The following is an 18,681-nucleotide window of genomic DNA, read 5'->3' as shown; positions in this document are numbered from 1 at the left end:
AGAAGCCACAGAGCCAGGGCAAGGAGAAGAAGAAGCTGGGGTGATCCCCAAAGCTCCCCAGCACCTGCAAGGGGAGAGACAAGATTTGGCTCCGCCCCTTTTTGTAAGCCCCGCCCACCCACTCATAGCCATGCCCCTCCCAAACCAGCTCCACAGGCAGGTGAGGAGAGAGACAAGCCCTGGCCCCACCCCTTTTTGTAAGTCCCGCCCCTCCACTCATAGCCACGCCCCTCCTAAAGTCGCTCTTGAGATCGGGAAAGCCCTAATGCCCATCACTTAAAGGCCCTGAATCGGGGTGCAGGTACAGAAATTATTCTTCCAACCCTTCCAGAACCGGATATTGGGGTGCAACGCATTAAAGCCCCACTAATATTGGGGTTCAGGCACCCCAAAACCCCTCCCAGCAGGGCTCGGTTACCATTGCACTCCTAAGAACTGCGCCAGGAGTAATAGAGGGGTGCAAGTACCATAATGTCTCTAAGAGCTGCGCCTCCCATAATAGCTGCCTTGGGCATAACCTGTTGCTGCTGCTGCCTACCGTAATGCTCCTAATAGCAGTGCCGTCACCCTCCTAGTAGAAGCGCACTTCAGCTATGATCAATACCAGCTCAATACCCTAACCCTCATCACTGCAGTGCAGAGCATAACTGAGCACATCTGGTCACACCTCAACACACCTGGGCACAACCGGGGACACACCTCAGCACACCTGGGCACCCTCGGCCCCTCCAGTGACACCCCTCCTCTCGTCCAGAAGCCACAGAGCCAGGGCAAGGAGAAGAAGAAGCCGGGACCTCCCCCCGCATGTGCCGGGTTGGGCTTATTGCCACACTGGAGTTTGCGGCCGGCCGGTGGGACCCCGGTAGAGGCGTCGATTCCAATTCCTGCCGTCGCAGGCGTGTCCGCCGCCCAGCTATGGAGCCGCTGAGCCCCGCCGTCTTTGTCCTCGCCCTGGGAAAGGCGGTGGAAAATTGGGTGGAGTGCGCGGAATCAGTCGGCATCGTGCGTTTTTTTGTTCAGGCAAGTAAGTTAGACAGACGCGCTGAGAGCGGCAGGGGCCTTCATGGTGCCACAACAAAGATGGCCACTTGGCCGGAAGTGGCTTCAGCCACAAAAAAGATGGCAGCCAGGAAGGGCAGAAGTCACGTGATGCCACGCACAAGATGGCTGTCAGGTCCTGGCTGGTTTGACCTTCCAAGGATGGCGGCCAAAAAGGCAGGAAAATGCAAGGACCCCGGGCGGTGGGTGTCTTCGCTTGACTGCCTGACAAATACCCCGACACTGACGCCACTCCGGCACAATTTTCCGCGGCTTTTCCAGCTATGCGGACACAGGCTGTGCGCTCAGCAGGGCCGGGGCCGGACACCGGCCAGCCAGCGTGCCGACAGGCAGCGGTGCTGACGCCTCCCTCTGCAGGGGTCCTTGCCACGGCCGCATTCTTGGGGTATGGCACTTGCACCGACCTGTAGCGTGCCGCCGCTCCTCTTGCTCGGCTCTCTCCCCCCCGGCCCAGGGAAATGGAGGAAAACCCAATTGCATCGGGCCGGAACGGTCGCTCCCCGGCGCTGGAACCAAAGCGGCCCGAGGAGGTGGATGCTCTGTGTACCGGAACAGTGAGAGGTGTGGGCAGGGCTGGGGGGGTTTATCAACCGAGTGTATAACTCTAAGTATAAAGATGATAAAAATAAATATTAAAAAATATTGAAGATAAAGGGGCTGCTTGGTTTTTATTTAGTTAGAGGCAAGGTTTTTAAATAAATAAGAAAAATAAAAATAAATAAAATATGTTAAGAATGAATATATAAAGGGATAGGGAAATATATATATATGTAGGCATAAAAATAAGTAAAAATAAGTAATAGAAATATATACATATATATTAATTTATAATATATAATATGATTTATATACATATAGATGGTAATATAATATATTTTAGGATATGTTATGTGTTATGTATATCAACAAGGTATATAAATACAATAAAAAATATATTAAAATATATTTAAAAGATTAAAAGATTTTTTAATACTGTTTAAGATAAAGGGACTGTTTGGTTTTTATTAGGTTAGCGGCGGGGCTTTTAAATAAATACTACAAAAATAGAAAAGTAGAAATGTATATTAAATATATAAAGATATAGACGTATGCGCACCCAGAAAAGGAAAGAAATATAAGTAATGCCAATATATACAAACAGATTTATATTAAAAATATATATTATATATATTTATTTAATATATATGTTATATATAATAAATATATGTAATTAAAATGTATATAATATATTTAACATATAATAATATATATGTATACATGTTGAAATAATATATTTTGATACTTTATATATTGTGTGTTATATATAAATGAATATAGTATATAAATTTAAACATGTGTGGTGGAAATAGACGTTAAATTTTTTTTTTTTAATTTTCGTTGTTTTGGTATGTTTCTTGGAGGCAATCCTACTGTTGCAGCACTGAAAACCTGTGTGCTTCATGGTGTCTATTGCCCAGCTGGCAATGATTCCCTTGCATTTGGTGCATTAAGTCACACCGAGCTGTGTGGGATGGCAGGTGGCCACGTTGCCTGACCCTTTTAGCTTTTCTTTCTCACACACAACTTCCTTTCCTTTTTTATATGGAAAACAGGGAAGAGAGGGTAGTGTGATATTAGCATTTCTAGCAGATTTTCAACTGCCACTGATGCTCATTCATCTTTGCAGTATGGGTTTTCATGCTGACAAATCCTCTGCTTTTCCTTCTGCTCAGAGTCAGGTGGGACTTTCATTGAACAGATTTATCTGCTATAAGGCTACGCAGAAGGATAGAAAGGAGGAACACAGGGGGAAAAAAAATAGATTCAAGGCCATGCATTGATCACCTGATGTACTCCAGAGACAAACGTGGCTATTACAGGTAACATGGAGCAGCCCTTCTGGCCTTTTCAGTTGTATTCAGAGAGATGTTTGCCTGCTGTGAATATCTGGGTGCTTGGAGTTCACTCTGATTTTAACAAGCCCATCAATAATAAAACATTGTATTGATAGAACAAGATCTACTTCTGTAAAGTTGTTGCTCCACAGAAAAGCGGCATAAAGAAGCTTTATTTGTATGGTATGTAGCTTTTTTAGGATGTTTTGTTCTTTATATGGCGTTAATTTCACATACAAGTCTGTGAACTTTGTGTTCCCCTTTAGGGGCTTGTTCTGGGGTAACGAGGAAACACGAGGCCTAAACACCTCTGGCTTGTCTGTCCAAGGATCTACCTCAATTGTGGCTCCCATCCTTCTGAAGAACTCTTCAGCACAGTGAGTTACCTTCTATAACTGTTTATTGTTGTATTGTTGTTGTGAGACCTCATTGCTGGGTGAGAAGACCAGGGGAAATTAAAGGCTGTATGCCACTGTTACTTCATCACTGAATTCTTGTACTCTGTTAAAATCATAACAAAAGGGATTTACACTGTAAGAAACACTTAACTGTAAGTTGAGGTAAAGGTCACAGTGCTAAAACCTAAGAGCAGATAGCCTTGAGCTCCTTTATATTCCCTCTCTGGCAGCTTTTGTGACTCCTACCTCTAAGGTATCATCAGATATCCCCTAGATCTTGCAGTGGAAGGGATGCTGAACCATCAGCTGTTCCGTATTCTACACCACGTGTCTTTTTACCATGCTCCTCTGAGAAACATCTCTCCCTTCTCTGTTTCTTTGCAGACAAGAAGAGAGAAAATGGGATTGCCTTTGTTCTTTTGCCTATTAATAAAAAGGCCGCTTGTGGCTATGTGCAGTGGCAACTGCATGACAGAATCTTAGAGGTGATTATTCACAGGTTAAGGAAATAATTCCTTTTTTTGTCACTGCTGCACTGAATTTCATATGCGTGTGTGTGTCTCGATGCCTAAGATATTTAAAGCAGGTTTTATTCTTACAGGTGTTTTGCACACTAAAGTGTCTGCCCAGGTTTTGTTTCCAAAAGTGAGGTATAGTGCTGGGTGTTTAATTTGGTATGTTACTTGTTCTGTTGTGTAAATAACTGCAGTGTCCTCCCTGTGCCTGTGTATTGCAGGGGCAGGTGAGTGCTGGTTATAAAGGTGGTGATAATTAGGAATAAACTGTTTAACCTTGGATGAATGTTTAGAAATCATTGCTTAGATATTGCTGTGTAAAACGCTCGCTCGCGGTGACTTCTCCAGGGTCAAGCTGTTCAGGTATAAGCAATTTATTATATGGGTAAAGAGAGGGGAGACCTGTGTCTACCACCAGCCTCGGCGTCCACGTGGTCCAGGGGAGGGGAGAGAGAGTGGGGAGAGCTGGGGAGGAGAGGTTGGAAAAGGGGAGGGAGGGCGTAAGAGCAACAGAGGGAGAGCGGGGGAAACCAGGGAGGCTTAGGAGAGAGGGGGAAGACAAGAGAGGGATAAGAGGGGAAAAACCAAGAGGGTAAGAGAAGGAAAGACTGGAAGAGGTAAGAGAGGGGGAGAGGGGAGCTGAAAGAGGGGTAAAGGGGTAAGAGAGAAGAGCCAAGAGGTACGAGAGAGGTCAAGAGGTAAGAGAGAAAAGCTAAGAGAGAGGTTAAGAGAGAGAGGTTTAAGAGCGAAAAGCTAAGAGAGCGAAGTTCTTGTTACAATCCAATATATCTTTTTCAATAGTGAATATTCTAATTCCCAGTAACCAATCTCTACGAGATACACCCACTAAAGATTTTACATACAGTGTTGCATTTGAGGCTCTACAAGCTTTAAAAGTTCTTCCCTTGCTTCTTGGCCTTTGGGCTTTCTAGCAGCAGAAGGGCATTGTTTTATCAGCAGGGATTCTCCTTTAGCTGGCTAGGCTATTGTTCTTTGGTTATATAGTAACCAGTACTCTGTATCTTATGACTCAAAGCAGACTTTCATTTCTACTTTGATTCTAGCCTTCTTTTTTCAGAATCTTCTGCCAAACAATCACATTCATAAGGTTTCCCTGTTTTACCCTCCCCAACAGGCAGCGAGTTGTGCTTCGCTCTGATAATTCCATACTCAACCTGTTCCTCATTTCTTAAAGGTTCACTTCAGTCTTGAATCAGCAGGTCTCTAGATCCCTAGGTTTGATTTTTTAGGATGCCATTCCTGTAAGATCTTCCCCTGTGAAGACCTGAGTATGTCCAGTCTGACCTCCAGATTAATGAAGGGAGAGGAGCTCCCGTTGATTCAAGAGTGAAGCAAGGCCTCCAATCTTGGCCTCGGGCTGTTTCAAATGGGGAGGGATCAGTGTCCTGACTTCTCTCCTATGGATGCTAAATCTGAACCACAGTGCCTGTACAAATTACAGGCTGCATAGCTCCTCAGGCTGCCTGAGAAAGTAGCCTGGGAAAAATATGAGAAGGAATTAAAACAATCCTCAGAGACAGAAAACAACTGCCAGGTGCTGTTTGTCTGTCCTCTTGTTTTCTCTTGCAGGAGAAAGTCAGGGGGGTAGTGTGCCCCTGACCAATGATGGTGATGTAGCACTTTGCTAACCAATAAGAGTTTCTGTGGAGACTTTTGTGGCAGAATGGTTAAGCGAGAAAGGCCATGACTGTACAAACTTGCTAGAGATAAAACACTACTAGTGCAGAGGCAGTCTCAAGGACGGATTGCCCTTGAGATATGAGGAGGAGAACAAGAATGTAGCAAACAGAACGAGAAAGAAGAACCAGGGACGGTCTGGTAACCGCAAGAATGCAGATGCACATAGCTATGTACCGCAGTGACATAGATAGCAGAATAACCAATGATGAGCTATACTTTTGCAATATGTATGAGCTAATTAAATCATGTATTTAAACACGAGTGTAATGATCAATAAACGAGATTTGCTTGACGACCACCTGGTGTCTGCGTCTCCCTTCTCCGACAAATGGCGACCCCGACGACGACCCCCTGCTGAGAAGAAAGCGGGGGAGAGAACACGCCACGGTCGGTGAAGTAGTGTTGGGGCCCGATGCACCCGGGTCGGTGCTAAACGACGAAGGGAAAGCACCCTCAAGGACTACATCGGTGGTCTTGAGCCATACATGCTGCTGGAGCCGGAGAGGTGCAACAGCGCTGACGACAAAAATGGACAGGCAAGCAGCATATGATTTATTTTTGGGGTTATTAGATAAGCTGGGGGTTAGAGACATAAATCCTAGAAAAGACGTACCGGGATTGCTAGCATGGGGTCACGCGAAGGGTTGTTTTTCCAACCCGCACACGGTACATGAATTGAGTGAGTGGCGTAAGTTAGGAGATGTGTTGTGTGAAGCAGTCTTAGAAGAAGATAAAACAGCAAAAAAGTTAGGAAAAATTTGGCGAGTTGTGCATAATACTCTATTGAAACATCAGGCAGAAAAAAGAGCGGCTCAGCAAGCAGTAGAAGCCTATAAAAGGAATGCACGGTATGGAGATCATGAACCTTTAGCGCCAAGTGTCTCTCAAGTAATTATACCTGCTTCTAGCAGTTTGGGCACAGATGATTGTGCTTGGCCCTCGGCGCCCCCTCTCAATGAGTCCACAGAGGACGTTGAAGTGCCTGTCGTAGCCACCTCTGATATTAAGGACCCTTCAGCCCAATCTGTTAAGCCTGGAATGCGTAGTTCACAATCTCCGCCAGAGCCAGATCCTGTCCCTGGGGCAGAGAGTGACCTGTGGGAGGAAATGGCTAGACAGAGGAGAGAAGCATGGAACGCATTGGCTAAGCATGGGCTAGAGAGTGGGGATGAAGTCACCGTGGAGGCGGTGAGGACGTGGGCTCTGCCTGTAGTTTACACCCCGGGGGTAAACCAACAAGGACAAGCTGTTCAGTTAGGGACCTATACACCTCTTGATTAGAAGTTGTTAGCTCAGCTGCGACAGACAGTGAGTCAATTTAGATTTAAGAGTGAACCAGCTAAACAAATGATAGACTACATATTTGATACGCATTTGCTAACTGTCAATGACTGTAGAAGCATTGTGAAACTGATGTTTACTCAACATCAGCAGCTGCTGTTTAACGCACATTGGCAAGCTTTAGTTCAAGAGTCGGTTGGAGTTCAAAGAGGACCCGGTGATCCGTTACAGGGAATTACAGTGGAAGAGATGATGGGATTAAGAAATTATAGAAGAACCGAGGCTCAGATGATTTCTGGACCAGACAAAGTTAGGGAAGTGATGCGTCTGGTTAAAGTTGCTATCAGTCAAGTGAAAGATAGCTCAGGAATTCCCATGTATATGGGAATCAAACAAGGGAGAGAGGAGTCTTTTAGAGACTTTGTTGATAAAGCTGCTACCGCTATAGAACGAGCAGGGGTCCCTGAGTATATGCGAGGGGCTTTGCTTAAACAGTGTGCCTTGCAGAATAGTAACGAGACTACTAAAAGAGTTCTGTCGACCCTGGGGGCTAATTGGACGATTGAGGAAGCCTTAGAAAGAATGGCATTACAACCAACAGGGCAACAAGCATTCCTAGTGAATGCCATTAAAGCATTAGGAGAGGGGTTACAGAAACAGGCAGAAAGTACACAGACACAAGTGTTAGCTGCTCTTGCTCCGCTTCGCGCTCCAGCAGCGGCAACCGCGGCGGCGACCCAGAAGCCCCCTTCCATGAAATGCTACCGCTGTGGAGGAGGAGGGCACATGAGGCGACAATGCCGCGCGACTGGGGTCTGGTGCCAAAATTGTCAAAGCAATACGCACAACTCTTCTGCCTGCCGCCGACGTTTGGGAAACTCGCGGCGGAGCGCGAATGGCGGCCGCGCCCAGACACAAGTTGCTGCCGCGACGTCAGCGCCACCTCGTGTCTACAACCAGCCACTGCCGGGAGCTTGGGACTTGACTTGGCAGCAGCAATAAAAACAACGCTGATGACAACACACCCTGTTCGAATTCCTACGGGAGTTTACGGCCCAATAAAGATTAAGGGACAAGTATATGGAGGACTTTTATTGGGGCGCTCCTCGATTTCTGTGATGGGCCTATTTGTTTTACCTGGAGTCATAGATGCGGACTATACCGGAGAGATACAAATTATGGCCTATACGCTCTACCCTCCAATTACTGTTGAAGCCGGTCAACGCATTGCCCAATTTATACCACTGCCACAAACAACCAAAGGCATTCAAACATTGATGCAAGGCCCTCAGAATAATCAAGGATTTGGATCATCAAGGATAGCCATGCTCACAATAGACTTAAACAGCAGACCAAAAAAGAAAATAACATTGAAATATGCTGAACAATCAGTAGAACTTTGGGGCTTGTTGGACACGGGAGCAGACACCAGCATAGTATCTCCGGAGTATTGGCCTAGCAGTTGGCCATCCAGACAAACCATGGATACAGTGACCGGAGTCGGGGGATACACGCTAGCTAAAAGAACACCCCCTATACAAGTGATCATAGATAGGCAAACATTAGTGGCTGTGTTGTCCGTTGTCCCTTTACCTCCAACAGTACAGTGTTTAATAAGAAGAGACATTTTAGTCCAGCTTGGAGTTGTTCTATCTAATGAGCACCCTTTAGAGTAATTGCCATTGCTTAGACTTTCCCTATTCCACTTACCTGGACAACCGACAAACCAGTGGTGGTTAAGCAATGGCCTCTAAAAAGGGAAAGTTTGTTGCAAGCACATCAACTAGTCAGAGAACAATTTCAACAAGGTCATCTAAAATTGTCTACTAGCCCATGGAATACTCCTATATTTGTGATTAAGAAGAAATCTGGAAAGTATCGTCTTTTGCATGACTTGAGAGCAGTAAATGATCAAATGGAAGCTATGAGAGCATTGCAACCAGGTCTTCCGAATCCAGCTATGCTCCCACAACATTGGGCCCTTCTGATCATCGATTTAAAGGACTGTTTTTTCACTATCGCCCTCCACCCACAAGATACAAAGCGATTTGCCTTTACCTTGCCTGCAATTAACAGAGGGGAACCTGATAAGCGATTTGAATGGACAGTATTGCTTCAAGGCATGCGTAACTCCCCTACCTTGTGTCAACTATATGTCGATGCAGCCCTACAGCCTTTGAGGCAAAAGTGGCCTGAGACCATAATTTATCATTACATGGATGATATTCTTTTTGCTCAAAAGCCCCAATTCACTTCTGATCAATTGAGAGAGATCCAAACTACATTGGCAAAAGCATCTCTTGTGGTTGCTCAAGAAAAAATACAACAGACCGCACCTTGGAAGTACCTGGGATGGACTATTACCAATCAAATTGTGCGTCCACAAAAACTGCAGCTCTCAACAAAAATTGTCACTTTAAATGACGCGCAACGCCTACTTGGTGATCTTCAATGGTTGAAACCCATAGTTGGCATCCCAAACACCTTACTAAACTGCCTTCACCCACTGTTGAAGGGAACAGATCCCAGTTCGCCTGTCACGATTTCCCCTCAACAGAACAAAGCAATCAAAGATATTCTCCAGTGTATAGAAGTAGGTTTTGTTTCCCGTCGCGATATTGACTTGCCCATTGACCTTACTATATGGAATACCTCAGAACATCTTCTCGGCGCTCTTACACAATTGCAGAAAAAAGCGGGGGAAATGAGGGTCCTGGAATGGCTATCCCCACCACTACAAGCAAAAAGGACAATAAGTACAAAAATTGAACAGATGGCCACCCTGTTATGTAAAGGCCGTACCAGGATAATAGAAATTACTGGAACTGAACCTACAACAATTTACATACCTATAAAAAACGAAGACCTAGACTGGTACCTGCATAATTTGGAGGAGTTACAGACAGCGTTGCTGGGATCAGGAGCATCTGTTTGTACAGGACCTTTAATACCACGACATTTCCTATAGTTAAAAGATTGGGACTGGGTTGCAAAACTGTTGCGGTCAGACCAGCCTATACCAGAAGCCGTTACGGTCTTCACAGATGCCGGGAAAAAGTCAAGGAAAGCAGCCATAACCTGGAAGGAAGAGTCCCAATGGAAACATCACCTGATTGAAGTGGCTCCAGAAGACAGTCTGCAAACATTAGAACTTCTTGCCGTTGTGTGGGCATTAAGTAAACTACAAGAGCCTTTAAATGTAGTCACAGATTCTTACTATGTAGCAGGGGTAAGACAAAGAATAGAAGATGCAGCAATCAAGGAAGTCCAGAACAAAAGACTATATGAATTGTTGTTGCAACTAAAACGGGCTGTGAGGGCTAGAACAGAACCCTATTGTGTTATTCACATTCGAAGCCACAAGTGAGATGTAGGATTAGGAGAAGGAAATGCAAAGACAGATAGATTAGTAATGAATGTAGTTGATGACAAAATAACAGAAGCCAAAGAGTCGCATGCTCGATTCCACCAGAATGCAAAAGGATTGGTGCGAGAATATAGAATAGCAATCCAAGAAGCAAAAGCTATAGTAAGAGCTTGTCCAGTTTGCAGTCATCACAATAGTGGTACAGAGTTGGGTTGTGGTGTAAACCCTAGAGGGTTGAAGAGTAATGACATTTAGCAGATGGATATCACTCACGTTTCTGAATTTGGCAGAATAAAGTATGTGCATGTCACCATAGATACATATAGCAAATATATCTAGGCCACAGCTCAATCAGAGGAAAAGGCAAATCAGGTGATTAGGCATTTAACCAGCTGTCTCGCAGTAATGGGACTGCCAAAAGAAATAAAGACTGATAATGGACCTGCATATATTAGTCAGAAGGTCAGTCGATTTATGAGATTGTGAGGAATCAAACATGTTACAAGAATTCCTCACTCACCCACAGAGCAAGCCATAGTTGAAAGAGCAAATGGAACCTTGAAACAGTATCTAAGAAAGCAGGAGCAAATAACAGATCCGCAGGAAAAATTAGCCAGGACTCTTTTTGTTCTAAATCATTTATGTGTTTTTGAGGATGAAAGTGAACCACCAGCAGTTAAGCATGCAGAAAGGGAAGGACAGAAAGAGAGACAGAGTCTAAAAGCTGTCGTTCAATATAGAGACCCAAAAACAGGACTATGGAACGGTCCTGCGGAAGTCTTGTATTGGGGCAGAGGTTATGTTTGTGTTTCCACCCCCTCAGGAACACTGTGGATTCCAGCTAGATGAGTGAAGCCCTAGATTGATACAGCCAATGGCCAGTAACCTCCTTGAGTCAGCCCCAGTAGGTGAATGGTTAGACTCCTGGGGTATGAGAAGATGAGTGAAAAATGTACTTATGATGTTAGCTGGACCAGTTTTGCTTGTTGTTATAATTTTGCTTTTTGGACCATGTATTTTACAATGCATTCAGAACCACTTAATTGCATTAACTACGGCCTTGTTAGAAAAACACGCTAACCTCGTAATCCAAAAAGAAAACGGGGGAAGTGTGGAGACTTTTGTGGCAGAATGGTTAAGCGAGAAAGGCCATGACTGTACAAACTTGCTAGAGATAAAACACTACTAGTGCAGAGGCAGTCTCAAGGACGGATTGCCCTTGAGATATGAGGAGGAGAACAAGAATGTAGCAAACAGAACGAGAAAGAAGAACCAGGGACGGTCTGGTAACCGCAAGAATGCAGATGCACATAGCTATGTACCGCAGTGACATAGATAGCAGAATAACCAATGATGAGCTATACTTTTGCAATATGTATGAGCTAATTAAATCATGTATTTAAACACGAGTGTAATGATCAATAAACGAGATTTGCTTGACGACCACCTGGTGTCTGCGTCTCCCTTCTCCGACAAGTTTCCTTTCTGTACTTTTCCACGTATCTGTCTATAAGACAAGCCTAGAGCAATAAACTAAAGAATTCTCGTGTTGAAACTCCCTTGAGAGTTTATGTCGTTTTTTATAGCCGCTCCCAATCGGAAAGACATCTGGTGACCCTGACGTGATGTGCAGCCGACCCTCCGAGGTCTGGTAACCGACGTGACTTCTGCTAATCCCCTGAGGGTAAGCAGCGAGCGGGGAAAAAGCCAGCCCTTCCCCCTAGAGGGGTAAGTGGAATTCTCCCAGGCTTTCCTAGAGAAAGCTGGTTCTGGAAACCAATGGGATAGTACAGCCTGCCTGTGAGTGGGCTTGGAACGGCTGTCTTGGCGAAGCAGAGCTCAAAATCCCGGGTCTGAGCCGATAGCGTGTGCATAATTGCATTCGCGAAGCCGCCAAGATCAAGTCCTCGTAATGGGGAGCTGTACTTCAGCTGATGAACAGCTTGCCTACCTTGCATGGCAGGATGCCCTGCCCCGCATGGGACTTAGTGTTTCTGAAGATGCCATGCGCGCTTTATTTCAGTGGGTGAAAGAGCAAAGTTTTGTTGTAACTATGGACAATGCCTTTGATCTCGAGATTTGGCTGTCGATAGCAGATTATTTATGGTCGAAATTGACTAACGGAGATACCAGCGTGTGTGGCCTGGCAGCCACCTGGGGAGCGCTTTTTAAGGTGCTAGAACGGAGCCAGTCTGAAAATAGTGAGGCCAGGATAGAAGACTTAGAAGGCTTAGAGTGCCTCTTTTGTGCGAGATGAGAGACCGAGAGATGAAACCGTAGATGAACTGCGTGGTGCTCTTTCGGCTCTGCCCGGACCCTCGGAGGACTTTGGCGGCGAGCGAGAGCAATCTGCGGACTGAAGACCTCCCTCTCCAAAACAGTTTGAGCGCCTGCCATCCGCGGAGCTTGGCACGCGGACTTTGCCAGCAAAGGGGCCTCTCTTCGCCCCCTCCTGTGCCCGGCGCGCGGGGCGCCGCCGAAGGGTCCGAGCACGGGTCCAGAACACCGCGGGCCGCCGCTGCTGGGGGGCCCGGGCGAACCAATTCCCCCCTGTACCAATGCGGCGGGGCACGCGGCTTCCCCCAGCAGAGAAGCGGTGGGGGGAGGGGAAACAGCAACCTCGCGCTCCCCCTGTGCCTGCCCGCTGCCACCGGCCGCGGCCCGGGCGGCCGCCAGCCAGCCGCGAAAACCCCGAAAAAGCCGAGCCCAAGCCCAGATCTAGGGCCGGGGCCAGGCCCGTGGCGGGCATCGCCCCCCCCCCCGCGTCCGAAGTGCCAGCGAAAAAGCAGCGAGGGGGGGGCCGGCGGCCTCGCTCGCCCCGCGCATGCGCGAGACGTGCTCACCCTTGCGCTCCCCTCGCGCTCCAGCGGGGAGGTGCGGGGAGAGGAGGGGGGTGAACCTCGCTCCCTCCGCGCTTGCCGTTCTGCAGAGCACCGACAAGCCCTCCAGTGGCCTGAGCCGCGCCAAAGTCCTGCAGTCCCTGCGGGACCCACCTTTGAAGTCTTGTGTTTACAAAGCTGACAACCAGCCGTGAAGAGATAGTAACTTCGAGTTCCCTGAACCTCCCAGAATTCATGAACTACTGTTTTAACAGCCGAGAATCATCCCAAAAAGAGTCTACATCCTATCCATCCTTAGTGAAACCTCCATAAACTTCCTCATTCAGCACAATCCAGTCAAAAAACCCGACAAACAACAACAGCAGCCATGTAAACTTTATAAATCCCTCAAAAAACCCTTCAATTATAATTGAAGAGAAAATCCAATTGAAAAAAAAAAAAAAAAGGGATAAAAAGGGGGGATCAAAGCATCATAAATTGCATTGTGCATTGTTTTTATCACTTTGGTGTTTTTTCAAACTACTGTATTGACAAGTTAGACTGTCAATTCGAACAGACTAACAGTGTTGTATATCGTGTGTGTATTAATTCACTGAATTAGAAATATTAGACTCAACCATCAAGTCCTTGCAAGGAGAACAATTCTTAAACATCAAAATGTAAACCAAAATTCTAGATCAGCATCCATTCAAAGTTCTAGCAAAGAAACCTCTTGTGCTGTGTTTGTTCTCTCTCCTGCAAGGGCCCAGCAGGACGTGACAAACACTGCCTTTTTAATTTTTCTAGCAGAAAGGGTAAATTATGGATGCTAAATCTGAGCCACAGTGCCTGTACAAATTACAGGCCACATAGTTCCTCAGGCTGCCTGAGAAAGTAGCCTGGGAAAAATATGAGAAGGAATTAAAACAATCCTCAGAGACATAAAACAACTGCCAGGTGCTGTTTGTCTGTCCTCTTGTTTTCCCTTGCAGGAGAAACTCAGGGGGGAAGTGTGCCCCTGACCAATGATGGTGATGTAGCACTTTGCTAACCAATAAGAGTTTCCTTTCTGTACTTTTCCACGTATCTGTCTATAAGACAAGCCTAGAGCAATAAACTAAAGAATTCTCGTGTTGTGACTCCCTTGAGAGTTTATGTCGTTCTTTATAGCCATTCCCAATCGGAACGACACTCTCCCTCAGAGACAGGGTTCCTGGACGAGGTGACCCAGGACAGCTTTGTGCTGGGCCTGGGCTACGACCGCCCTTACCAGCTGGAGCCTGCGGTGAGGGAGCCCATGAGCATCCAGATGTACCAGCACCTCAACCTCAAGAGCTGCATCTGGACCTTTGACACTTATTATGACATGACCGAGTTAACTGATGTGTGTGGGGGCTCTGTCACTGCTGAGTTCCAGGTGAGAGGCCCATCCAGAGTTCTCCAGGTATCCCAGATCTGTCGCAGTTCTCAGGCACAGCTCTGCGTTGTGTGGAGCTGCTGCTCTGCCCTGCACAGGTGGAGCGTGGCTTCCCCCCCCCGCCCCCTCACCTGGAAGAAAACAGTGCTGTGTGCATTTATTTAATTTATTTTCCATTTCATTCATTTCCCATTTATTTTATTCTCTAAATCTTCAGAGTGCCAGGAAAATACTGGTTTTTTTCATGTAGGGCCATATTGGAAATACAAAACGTTCTCAGCTCGGCTCTATTTTACAATTTTGACTGTGTTCTCGGCCAAGAGAAATGAGCAGAGGACAGAGCAGAGGCAGCTCAGTCCATGCTCCACAACATGGGATATTTTAGCTCATTTCCTAATTAAGAGACCAAAAGCCAAAAATGTTCCTCTAGAAACGAGTGGCTTTCCTTATTTGGGGTGTCTCACTTCCCTCTCCTGGCTGCATTATCCATTTGCAGCCCACTCCATTTCCCCCAAGTTCTTCCATTAAATTCCCAGCCACATTGCTTGGACCAGCATCATCTCTGTTAATTCCTGCCAGCCTGGAACTAGTTCATGAAGTTTCCTTTTATAGCTCCTATTGTTTGCACAAACCCAGAGGAGCCGCCTGGCCAGAGAAACTGCCCAGTGGAGCATGTGGAGCCTGGCCCCAGCCAGGCTGGAACATCTCCCCGAATTCTCCAGGGCCTGCAAAGTACAGCTGCACTCTGCAGATAATAAATGGAGAGCTCTGGGAGGCCTGATCAAGCAGAATTGCTCATTTTTAATTCACAGCCTTGGAAATCAGGGGGGTTTTGAGGCGAAATTGTGCCCAGAGTTCCTTTGTCCCATGGTCCCAGGGAGCCTTAGCACTGCCCCTGGATTACAACGCAGGTTTGTCTGAGGTACCTGCACGTAAAGAACATCCAGAGTCACCTCTGACTTCACTGGAAGGTGCACAACCCCCTTTTTGGGGTTTTATTGCCAGGTAAGGGACTCTGCCCAGTCCTTCCTGACAGTCCACGTCCCTCTTTACATGTCCTACATCTATGTGACAGCACCGAGGGGCTGGGCTTCCCTGGAGCACCACACCGAGATGGAGTTTTCCTTCTTCTAAGACACCGTTCTCTGGAGGACAGGTGAGCCTGAGGCACTCCAAGGGCTATGGAAGAAGTGGTTCCTTCATGTTTTCCCCTTAGCTCCTGCACTGCCCCCAGAGTCCTGAGGGAGCGGGGAACTCGGAATATTGCCTTCCTCTGTGCTTGCGGGGGGTTTAGGCAGCCGATGGCTGACGGAGGGAGCGTGCAGCTGGCTCACTGGAGGGTGATCCCAGCTGAACCCTGCCTTATGGAGGTGTCCCAAACACTTCTGGGGCTGGCAGAGCCCAGCAGAGGAGAGCGAGGGTGCTGTGTGGGCTCCCAGTGGCGCTTGCTGTCCTTGCAGGGATCCAGACGGACAGCGCGCTCTCGGCCTGCCTGCAGATAATCCCCATCTACATCCGCGAGGACGGCCGGCCGGTCATCGAGTTCAAGACGCAGGCCAAGTTCAGAGGTGAGGGCAGCGATCCTGGCAGGGACACAGAGCAGGGTCACACAGAGCTCTGCTCTGACGGCACAGGCAGCGGAACGAGTCCCCGTCCCCGCCGGGAGCCCCTCTGCCCCTGCGAGGTGGGGCCTCTCCGTGCTCTGCCTCCCATCACCTCCTTGTCCTCCCCCAGGGCTGTTTGTCATGGAGCACCACAACCTGCCAGATGTCAGGTCCTCTTTGGTAACTCCAGAGCACCTGGGAGGCATCGAATTTGCCCTGCAGCTGCTGTGGAGCGCTCAGACTTTTGATTCTCCCTACCAGCTCTGGAGAGCAACCAGCTCCTACAACTGAGGTGAGGGTTGGGGGTGCAGTCCCCTCCAGCAGATTCCCCCACAGCACCACGTTCTCCCTGGCACCCCTCCAGCAGCCACGCCAGCAATAGCACGGAATGCTCAGGAGCTTGGTCAGAGCTGGAGCACTGTTGTACTGAGAGAAAAATCAGCTCAGTCTCTTGGAAAGGAATTTTTCCAGCAGTGAAGCCTGTGGATAGACAGATCCCAGAGTCACACTTGTCCCTTGGGGACTGCTGGATGACATTGCTGGGGCAAGGGAGAGGTGCTGCCCTGGGTGAAGAGCTTTGAGCTCTGCTTGGTGACTGCAGGGTCTCCTGTCTGTTCCCAGGAAGGTTTACTCTGGAGAATACACCATCTTCCTGATACCCTGCACGGTGCAGCCCATGCAGCCGTGGGCAGAGCTTGGAGCCAAGCCCCTGCCCTGCACGGCTCATGCTCCCGAGCGGTAAGAGGGCAGGAGGGCAGGCTCGGCCTCTTTGGGGTGCACACCTGTCCAAACCTCATCTCCCCTTTGTGTCCTTCCTTGTCCCAATTGCAGGTTTTTGATCCCGATCTCCTTCCAGCAGACAAACCGCCCACTTCCAGTTGTTTACTCCCTGAACACAGAGTTTCAGCTCTGTAACAACGAGAAGGTTTTTCTAATGGACCCCACCAAATCAGAAAGGTCTCTGGCAGAAATGGATTACAAGGGGGCTTTTCCAAGGGTAGGATTTACCTCTCCTCTTCTGCTTGTGCCCAGTGTTCCTGCTTTCACAGCTTCCATTCCCTGGAGAGGAAAGGACAGAACCCACGTGTAGCTTTGCCTCTTCTACAGCAGTAATTGACATCTTACAGCCCTGTGAAAGAACAGCGTGCTCTGGCACCGCGTTTTGTCAGTCCCACACACCGAGCCCTTCCCAAACAACCCAAACCCTTCTGAACACGGACACTTGGCTCTAGCAGCATTTTCCTGCTTGGGAAATTTCACCTGCCCCTCTTTGTCCCGACCTCCCCAGGGCAGATCCTGTACGGGCGTGTGCTCTGGCACCCCGAACAAAACCTCAACGCCGCTTACAAGCTGCAGCTGGAGAAGGTCCACCTGTGCACAGGCAGGGCTGGCTACGTGCCCCTCTTCGACCCCACAGGCACCATCTACAACCAGGGGCCCCAGTACAGCTGCATCCAGCCCCACAAGTACCTGAAACACCGATTCCTCCTCCTGGTGAGTGCTCTGCTCCTGCTTCTTCCCGTTTGGGATTTGCTCTGGCAACCAGCAGGTGGTGGCTGCAAAGGGATAAGGAAGGGAGCCTGTGGGGGATGTTTTGTGCTGCTGCTGCTGCAAGCTGTGAACACCAGATCAGTTTTTTCCCACCCTTTGAGTGTGTTCCTGAATCGGTGCCCACGTGTAGGTGTGGAGATGGGGCATTCGGACTAGATCCCTGACACAGGTGTTTGGTGGGGCTCTGGCTTCCAGCCTCCCTTGGGAAAGCAGACAGCATCCCTCACCACACTTCTCTGACTTTCCAGGACCAAAACCAGCCAGAAGTGACGGATAAGTATTTCCACGATGTGCCTTTTGACGCCCACTTTGCTTCCAAGCTGTCCGAGTTCCACTCGGTGAGCAGCATGCCCGGAGTTGATGGATTTACTCTCAAGGTGGATGCTGTCTACAAGGTATGTAGTACCCAGTGCTTTTAGTAGCCCAAAATGGACTTCTCTGTCCAGGACCTCCCAAACACTTGGTGAATTGTAGACTCTGGGCCTTCAGAATTCACCTCTGATACAACAAATGAAGATTAGGATGTTAGTCCCGTAATTTCATTTTTTTTTTCCCCTGAGGCACTGTCACGATCCACAAGGTGGGATTCGTGATGTGGTTCTTTTAGCCGGTCTTAGAGTACAAAAGATTATCAGCAAACCAAGGACTTAAACAAGAAAACACAGTTTATTGAGTGCTCATCAGCACTAATATGCAATAGAGGGAAAGAAAAGAGAAAGCAAAGCATAAGGAAAAGAGAGTAAGGGGATTATAGCTACCAACATTGAAGTCCACTCAGCCGTCCAATGACGCAGAGTCTTCTGTCCGTTGGGGAGATCTCAAAGGAAGGTAAGTTTGGGGTATAATTTTATAGTCTTTTGCAAAGCGAGGGGCGCAGGGCCAAAACCAGATGAGATTGATGATCATTGTGATGAAATTCCATTGCGCAGGGAGCAGGTGTAGGGTACAGAGCGATCCATGTCTTGCAAGTCTTTGCTCACCAGCAGGAACAAGGACAAGGTGTTGTGGAAAACCCATTGCACCGGGTACCAGGCACAAACCTCTGCTCACCAGCAGGAATGAGAGCCATGAGTCGTGGAAAACCCGTTGCGCAGG

The 18,681-nt window shown here is 47.8% G+C and overlaps 1 long non-coding RNA gene across 2 annotated transcripts; it reads left to right on the top strand.

Annotated features, from left to right (window-relative positions):
* The first annotated feature begins 1,405 nt into the window (after positions 1-1,405).
* On the top strand, positions 1,406-11,753 carry LOC147651167 (uncharacterized). 2 transcript variants are annotated; one of them, XR_015274412.1, is made up of 4 exons: positions 1,406-1,620; positions 2,772-3,310; positions 3,716-9,523; positions 11,293-11,753. It is a non-coding gene; the product is annotated as an uncharacterized LOC147651167 (long non-coding RNA). The 2 variants fall into 2 exon arrangements; XR_015274411.1 differs by lacking the exon at positions 1,406-1,620 and having other exon boundaries at positions 2,376-3,310.
* The last annotated feature ends 6,928 nt before the right edge of the window (positions 11,754-18,681 follow it).

This window comes from Cyanistes caeruleus, chromosome 10, assembly GCF_971803275.1.
Source record: "Cyanistes caeruleus chromosome 10, bCyaCae1.hap1.1, whole genome shotgun sequence".
Classification (NCBI taxonomy): Eukaryota; Metazoa; Chordata; class Aves; order Passeriformes; family Paridae; genus Cyanistes; species Cyanistes caeruleus.
Note: the sequence above shows the minus strand (reverse complement) of the source record. Positions and strands in the feature narration are given on the sequence as shown.